Source organism: Vulpes lagopus, chromosome 1, assembly GCF_018345385.1.
Source record: "Vulpes lagopus strain Blue_001 chromosome 1, ASM1834538v1, whole genome shotgun sequence".
NCBI lineage: Eukaryota > Metazoa > Chordata > Mammalia > Carnivora > Canidae > Vulpes > Vulpes lagopus.
The window spans coordinates 25,374,472-25,381,439 of NC_054824.1; positions in this window are offsets into that span (position 1 = coordinate 25,374,472).

The window sequence follows — 6,968 nt, forward strand, 5'->3', positions numbered from 1 at the left end:
AAAGTTTCAGAACTGAAGTTATTTAAATTTTTTAAAAGATTTTATTTATTTATTTTAAAGAGATATAGAGCAGGGGAAGGAGCATGGGGAGAGGGAGAGAGAACCTCAAGCAGACTCCACCCTGAGGCAGGGCCTGATGGGGGTTTAATCTCATGATCAAATCTCATGAGAGCATGACCTGAACCAAAACCAACAGTTGGACACTCAACCAACTGAAACACCCAGGTACCCGAGAACTGGAGTTATTTTAAAATGACATTTACTGATGGTTCATTTCCCCCCATTTATTCTTTAATAATTTTGACAGGACAAAATTGTTACATTATTTCTTTTTCTGGACTGCTGTGCTGAGTTGACACTTGCTATCACATGTGACAAACAATTAACAGCTTCTAAATGAACTTTCTACCCTCCCAGTTTCCTTGCTTGGGAAACACATACTACATAGAGATAAAGTTACCCTTGTTTTGCTCAATAGCTACTAAAGGGAAAGTAGGAGTTGTGCAGTCTTAACACTCAGCAACCTGTCTTGAGGGAAATCATATATTTTTTTAAGATTTATTTATTTATTTCAGAAAGAGAGAGTGCACAGGGGAGGGGCAGAGGGAGAGGGAGAGAGACAATCTCAAGCGGACTCTCCACTGAGTGCAGAGCCCAACATGGGGCTCAATCCCATGCTCATGAGATCATGACCTGAGCTGAAACCAAGAGTTAGACACTTAACTGAGCCACCCAGGCACTGTGAAGGAAATGATATTTTTAAAGAAATAATAAATAGCACATTTTCCCATATTTTTATGTATAAGGAAACTGTGTCTCCTTGAGTTGAAAAAGTAACCCCCAGGTGGGCAACAATTTGTAGCATGCAGTAGCAAAAACAACCAGTAGATCAGCCAATGTACCAGCTTGGAGAGGCATACCATCATGCCTCAAACTGAAATTCCTTTCAATAGATGTAATCACCCATTACATACATCCAATATCCTTGCTTAGGAGTCTGCAACTTGGTTATTAGCACACTACTTGCTCTTCCCTGGGCCTTGGGTACAAAGTCAATGCCTTCAAAGCTCTAAGATTCATAATTTATTTATTATTATTTTTTATTTTATCTCTTAAAATGAGCAGAATATTTAAAATATTCCATGTAATTTGATACAACTGAGAAATCAGTGGACCATTACATCAGATAAATTATTAATGGTAATAAAATCCTTCGTCGAATTTTTCTTGAAGCTTTCCAACGTATTTCTACCTTTATTATCTTATTAAACATTCTCGAAGACTGCGTAAAAAACAAGTTAGACAGACTAGTGTTATTTTCATCTCCCAGACTAGAAGAGTAAGGTCTAGAAATGATAAATTACAGCCTGGTCATCAGTGCCAGGGGGGATGTTCTGCTTGCAAACCTCACCTATGTCCTCTCTAAATCCATAGTTCTTTAAACAGGAATTAGAAAACAATATGATACTTTCAGTCCTTCAATGCTGTTGAAACAATGAAGTCTGAACTCTACTTGTCTCTTTAATGTGTTTTGGATACAACAGATAAGACAACAAACCCACAGACTAATCATATACCCCATTGGCTTTTGCCAATTCTCATTTTTACTGGCAGCTGCATCTCAAGGAAAAGCTAGTGAACTGCAGGGAGTAGATAATGGGGACTTCTCAAGGTATCAGGACACCCAGACCTCTGTGTAAAGCAGATAATCAACGGCATGTGTTTAGAATGGGCGCCACAGCAAAGAAGTCACAGCTGAGCCCCAAGAAACCCTCAAAATGTGAGCACTTTGTTTACAAATCAGCTGCCCGCCCTCTGGTTTAAGAATGAAAGATCCTGTAGCCATACTGTGATCCTTTGCAGATATTTAATACAGATGCAGCTACAGGATGGCAGTAGTGGCAGGACAAATAAAAAGAACTCTCAGTTAGTGAGAGCCTAAGTTCCAGGCACCAGGATGGGCGTTTTGTGATTATTGTTTCATTTCATCCTTATAACCGGAGATAGAAAGACATTTTCCTTTTTAAAGTCCTACCTGAAGCTGAGAAAACCATGAAGAGCATTAGGAAAAGAATTCACTCAGAAGGCAGTCCCAGTAAAAAAAAAAAAAAAAAAAAAAAAAAGGCAGTCCCAGTGACTAAGAAGTACCTGTCTTTTAGTACTATTTTTTTCATTATTTGCCATATTTTGACATTCTAATACTGCGGCTTGCCCCATTTTTCAAAAAAGTAAAATATTTAGACAAAGAATGTTTGTAGCCTTTTTAATTATAGAGTTTTGATGACTATTTTGCAAGTGTTTAATCAAGGCGAGGGGGGGAACAAAAGCTTTATTAACCTGTTTTCTCACTCCCTTTATTTGCACTATGTGTTTGTTTATTATCTGTTAGCACATACTCCTCATATGGTTTGAAATGAAAGGATGATCCATCTCCTCATTACCGATCCTCCGCTTGGTGATGAAAAACAAAACAAAACATATGAACAAAGGAAAAATGCCTTCCTGTCATTTCTCAGCCTTCTTTGCTGCTGCTCAGCTGGGACGTTAAAGAGTGGGGTTTAATGAAAGAAGGTGAGAAGGTGAAAAAAACCGCCCTAATGAGCATGTGTTTAGTTTTATGGGAAGATCACTGAGAAGCGGCTGTGATTTTCTTTGTGCCTGATATAACGCAGTGTCCCCCAAGGTCAAGGAAGCCCATCGTCCTCCCTTCTTCACCCATTCATTCCCTACCCTGGCAACCAGCTTCTGCACCTAGACCAGATTTTATTTTTGATGGTGGAGTAAGAAAGAATGTCATTTTTCATCTCCAGCTTGTAACTCTTGAGTAACATGCGGAAGTGGCGCAGGAGGTTCTTCAGGTTACTTGCATCGCTGGTAGAGCGTCTTGTGAGCGAGCATCCCAGATCTCAAGCCTGGGATGACAGAGCCCCAGCCACGTCTGTCCGTCCACAGGCTTGCTGACACTTACCCTTTAGACTGGGAACGAGGAAACAAATTCCCATCCGGCAATGCAGAGGCACTGCAAAACAAAATGCTTTACTGCCTCAAAGGAGAACCAATAATAGCTGTCAAAACTCTAAAGCAATGCTCCGAATTAGAATGAAATCGTGCAGTCATAATATCATTCCCAAAAATGTCTTCAATCAGCCAGCCTTCCAGCCCTGTGGTGTGAGCGTCACAGTGAAAATACCAAAGAAAACACGAGGGTCAAACTTGGATAGAACTCTTAAAACTCTAAGAGAGAGGGATGTTTTTGCTTCACCAGTTCCCAAACCAGGAAATCATTACTCATCAGTCCCAACAGACCACTCCTGTGGGGAGTGGGAGAGAGGCACGACCAACCATAAGTAAAAAAAGAAACCTCGAGGTATAGCTCCTTTTGGATCAACAGCTATCTCAGGGAGGCCGGGCACGCTTCTCTAATGTTCCATGTCCAGTATAACTATTAACATTTTGGCAGAAATAAATTGAGATCTTTCTTTGAAGTTGAAATACGCAGCCTTAACTGTGCTCTCATCCTCTACATTTCACTGAGTGAATAACCTAAATTACACAGAACGGCAGTAAATTGGCTCATCATAGCCCTGTTCTAATTTTAAAAGGATAAAGAACTAACAACCGAGAAGCCTCACATGTAGCAGTGCAGGGACCAGTGAAGCCCGTTAAAGGGCTGCCATACCCTTTCTCCAGGCGGTCACGGGTTCAAAATCAACCTGGGTTGGTGGTGACCGAGAACCAGCCAATGCCTTTGCGTTGGACGAATGAGCGCCCTCAAACATGATGCTCCTAAGACGGATGCTGAGAGCTTGCACTTGTCACTCTTGCTGTCTCAGGAGTATCGTGGTTGGCCAACCACATGTGGAAACTAAGTCATTTTGCCCCATTTAAAGTTGACCCTTGCATAAGGTGAACTCTGAGGCATTAAAACCCATTTTGAGTTCACGCTGTTTGTCGTCTGCTCCTCTTCCAGCTCTGAGGGAAAAGTCTAGCTGCTCTTTGACTGAGGGCTCTCACATCCTGATGGGCCCAGGACAGACTTTTTTCAGTTTTAAACATGTACAAGCATGCCCACAAGAACTGCATTTTTCAGAAAACAAAATAACTCTCTCCGTTTCAACAGAGCATTCACATGTGGTGATAAAATGCCAGGTCACAAGTCAAATTTTGACTCCATTACGGAGCATTATCCTTGAGCTCTAAATGGAAAGGCAGTACAATTCACCAGCTGTCAGGCTCCAGCCTTCGCCCAGCCCTGAACAACAACAGACTCACAGGCAAATAGTTATAGCTGCTGGAGTCACTACTCGATTAGACTCTTAATGATTGGCTCTGTCCGCAGGTCACTTCAGTGAGTCACTCAATAGATAGACTTAAGCTATTTGGATCCCAGGTTTCTGCTTGGAATTTCATAAAATCCAGTGGGGGGGGGGGGGGAAACAAACTCACCATCTTTCAAAGGAGATTCAGGATGACTCAGACACCCTTAAGGTAATTAGACTGCTCCTCTTTATGAAAAAGCAAAAGTTGGTGTGAATGAGTTGAGATACAACATGTCCATGGAGTACCCTCGGTAGGCTGTAAATGGTTTCCACCTTCAGATTCGATATTGAAAACCACAGGGGTAGGTTGGTGAGTGGAAGAATGTCCTCCTATAAGGGGTACCCTGGGATGTGTCGGAATTGTGTATGGGAGGGATGCTAAATACCTGGGCCACCCCAAGAGCACAGATCACCGGCCTCCAGGGAAGAGTGACCGCTCCCATGTGAAAGCCTGTTGCTGGAAAGCCTTCCAGGAGCTCTCCTGTCACCTGAAAGAAGTGCTCATCACAACAAGAAGACCCACCTAGATCCTTTCTTTTAATGGCTTAGCAATCATTTGAACCTGGGCTACACGGAAGTGGCAACACTATGAGGTTGGTGTCCAGTCACCAGCTCACTTGGGAAGTTAGAGTCTGGGAGTCACAAGGAGGGCAAAACTGTGAATCTGCCCTCCTGCCAAGGGTGTAGGTGAGGGGAAAAAACCTAACAACCATGACCCCTAAAAGAAAACAGAAGCAACAGATGCTGAAGCCTCCCTACTGGCCTTTCACATCTTTAAATGAAATTGTCTCCCGGGGGGAGGTAGGCTGAAGTTGCTTTCCTCTGCTGTGGGTAGGGCCTGCACCAGCACCAGGTTCAATGCCCAGGGCCCGTCCCGCATCTACCCACGTGCCAGTTATTCTTCCATCGACTGATGGGTCCATCAGATCTTCTTCCATGTACCTACCTCGTGGAAATCGATCATTTCAGAGGTGGATTCTTAAATGGCTATTTCCCTTATGGGGAAATGGGAAATAACTTCTAACCCAAAGCAATCTGGGGAGATTTAGGAAGACTCAATAGCTCTCCGCAGGAAACCTGTGCTTGGCCTGATGTTTCCAAAAGGCACTTACGCCCTTTAGGGTTCTGGACCCTCCACCCTTGGGCTTCCTCCCCATTAGTCTCCCCTTTTCCTTCGAAGGCTGCCTTTTCCGGATTCTTGCTACATAGTCCGAATATGGGGCCCAGATGTTACAAGTGCTTTTGGGCCCTTGCCCGGGGTGGGCGGGGAGGAATGTGGGGTGCAGAATGAGGAGCGGGGCTAGAATTTGCTGGATCCCTGGCGAGCTGTCATGAAATGAACGCTGAGGCAACCACGGAGAGGAGGGCCGGGAAGCGGACCAAGCTCTGGGGCCCTGAGTGACGCGGCTCCCTCCATCAGGCTCCCTCCATCAGGTGGAAACCGTGCAGTTCTCCCTCTCCCTCGACCTCGCAGAGATAAAGATGTCTAAACCCCCGCCGGCGCCGCTGCCACAGCTCCGCCTGGGCCCCGGGGGGGGGGGGGCGCCTTTTCTGCTGAAGCAGCGACTAGGGCTTGTTTGTAGGTTCGCAATTCACCATGATAAATGTAAAGACCAATTAAGGTTTGATCCGTGCACACGGGAGGCAGACGGCGGCTGAGAGTGGAACCAATTAACGAGCTTGTACCCTAATTCCTGCGCGGCCACCGGGCGCACCGCGGCTCCCCAGGCGCCAGCGGCGGCTGCCCCCGAGTCCCGCGCGCCCCCCGCCCGCCCCGGAGTGCGGGGTGGGGGTGGGGGTGGGGGTGGGGGCGGGGGCGGGGGGTCCTGCTAGTGCGGGAAGGTGCGAGGCGCTGGGTCCAGGGAGGCGCAGGAGGCGCGGCACCGGCCGCCCACGGAGCCCAACTGTTTGCAGCCGGGGCGTGCGGGTGGGGCGCGCCCGAGTGGTCCGCGCCGGGCGGGGGCGGGGGCGGGGGCGCGGGGGGCTGGAGAGGGCGCCCAGCGCCGAGCCCGCCGGTGCCCCAGGCCGGAGGACAGGTGGTCGCGTGGCCACCGCAAGGCAGCAAGTTGCTCGGGGGCTGCGCGCCGCGGTCCCCGGGGCCGGGCTCACTCTGGCGGCCGGGGGCCTCGGCCTCGCCCCCTCGCGCCCTCGCGCCCTCGCGCCCTCGCCCCCTCGCGCCCTCGCCCTTCCCGCGCGGCCCGCTGCCCCAGACGTGACCCCCGCGCAAGGTGCTGGCGCTGCTCGCAGCCCGGGCGCGCGTGACTGATGGCCCCGAGGTCGGGGGCGGCGCGGGCCCGAGCCCCTCGTCGGCCCGGCCGGGTGTGCGGGTATCCGGGAGCAGAGCCGGGTCCCGGCGGTGGGGGCCCCGGGACCAGGCGGCGGCGGCGCGGGGGGGGGAGGAGGGGGAGGAGGAGGAGGAGGTGAGGCGGGCCGGAGAGGCTGGTCCCCTCCGCCCGGGGCCGGCGCCACGGCGGGTCCCCCGCGCCAGCAAAGTTTGGAGCCGCGGGCGCCGCGCTGCTTGGTGCGCGGGTCCCTCCCCGCGCGGTCCCCTCGTGGGGTCTGTGCCGCCGCCGCTGCCAGGGCAGGACAAAGGCTCATTAACACGTGATGGGACCGCGCTTCATAAATGGGACTGGAGCGAGAGGGAGC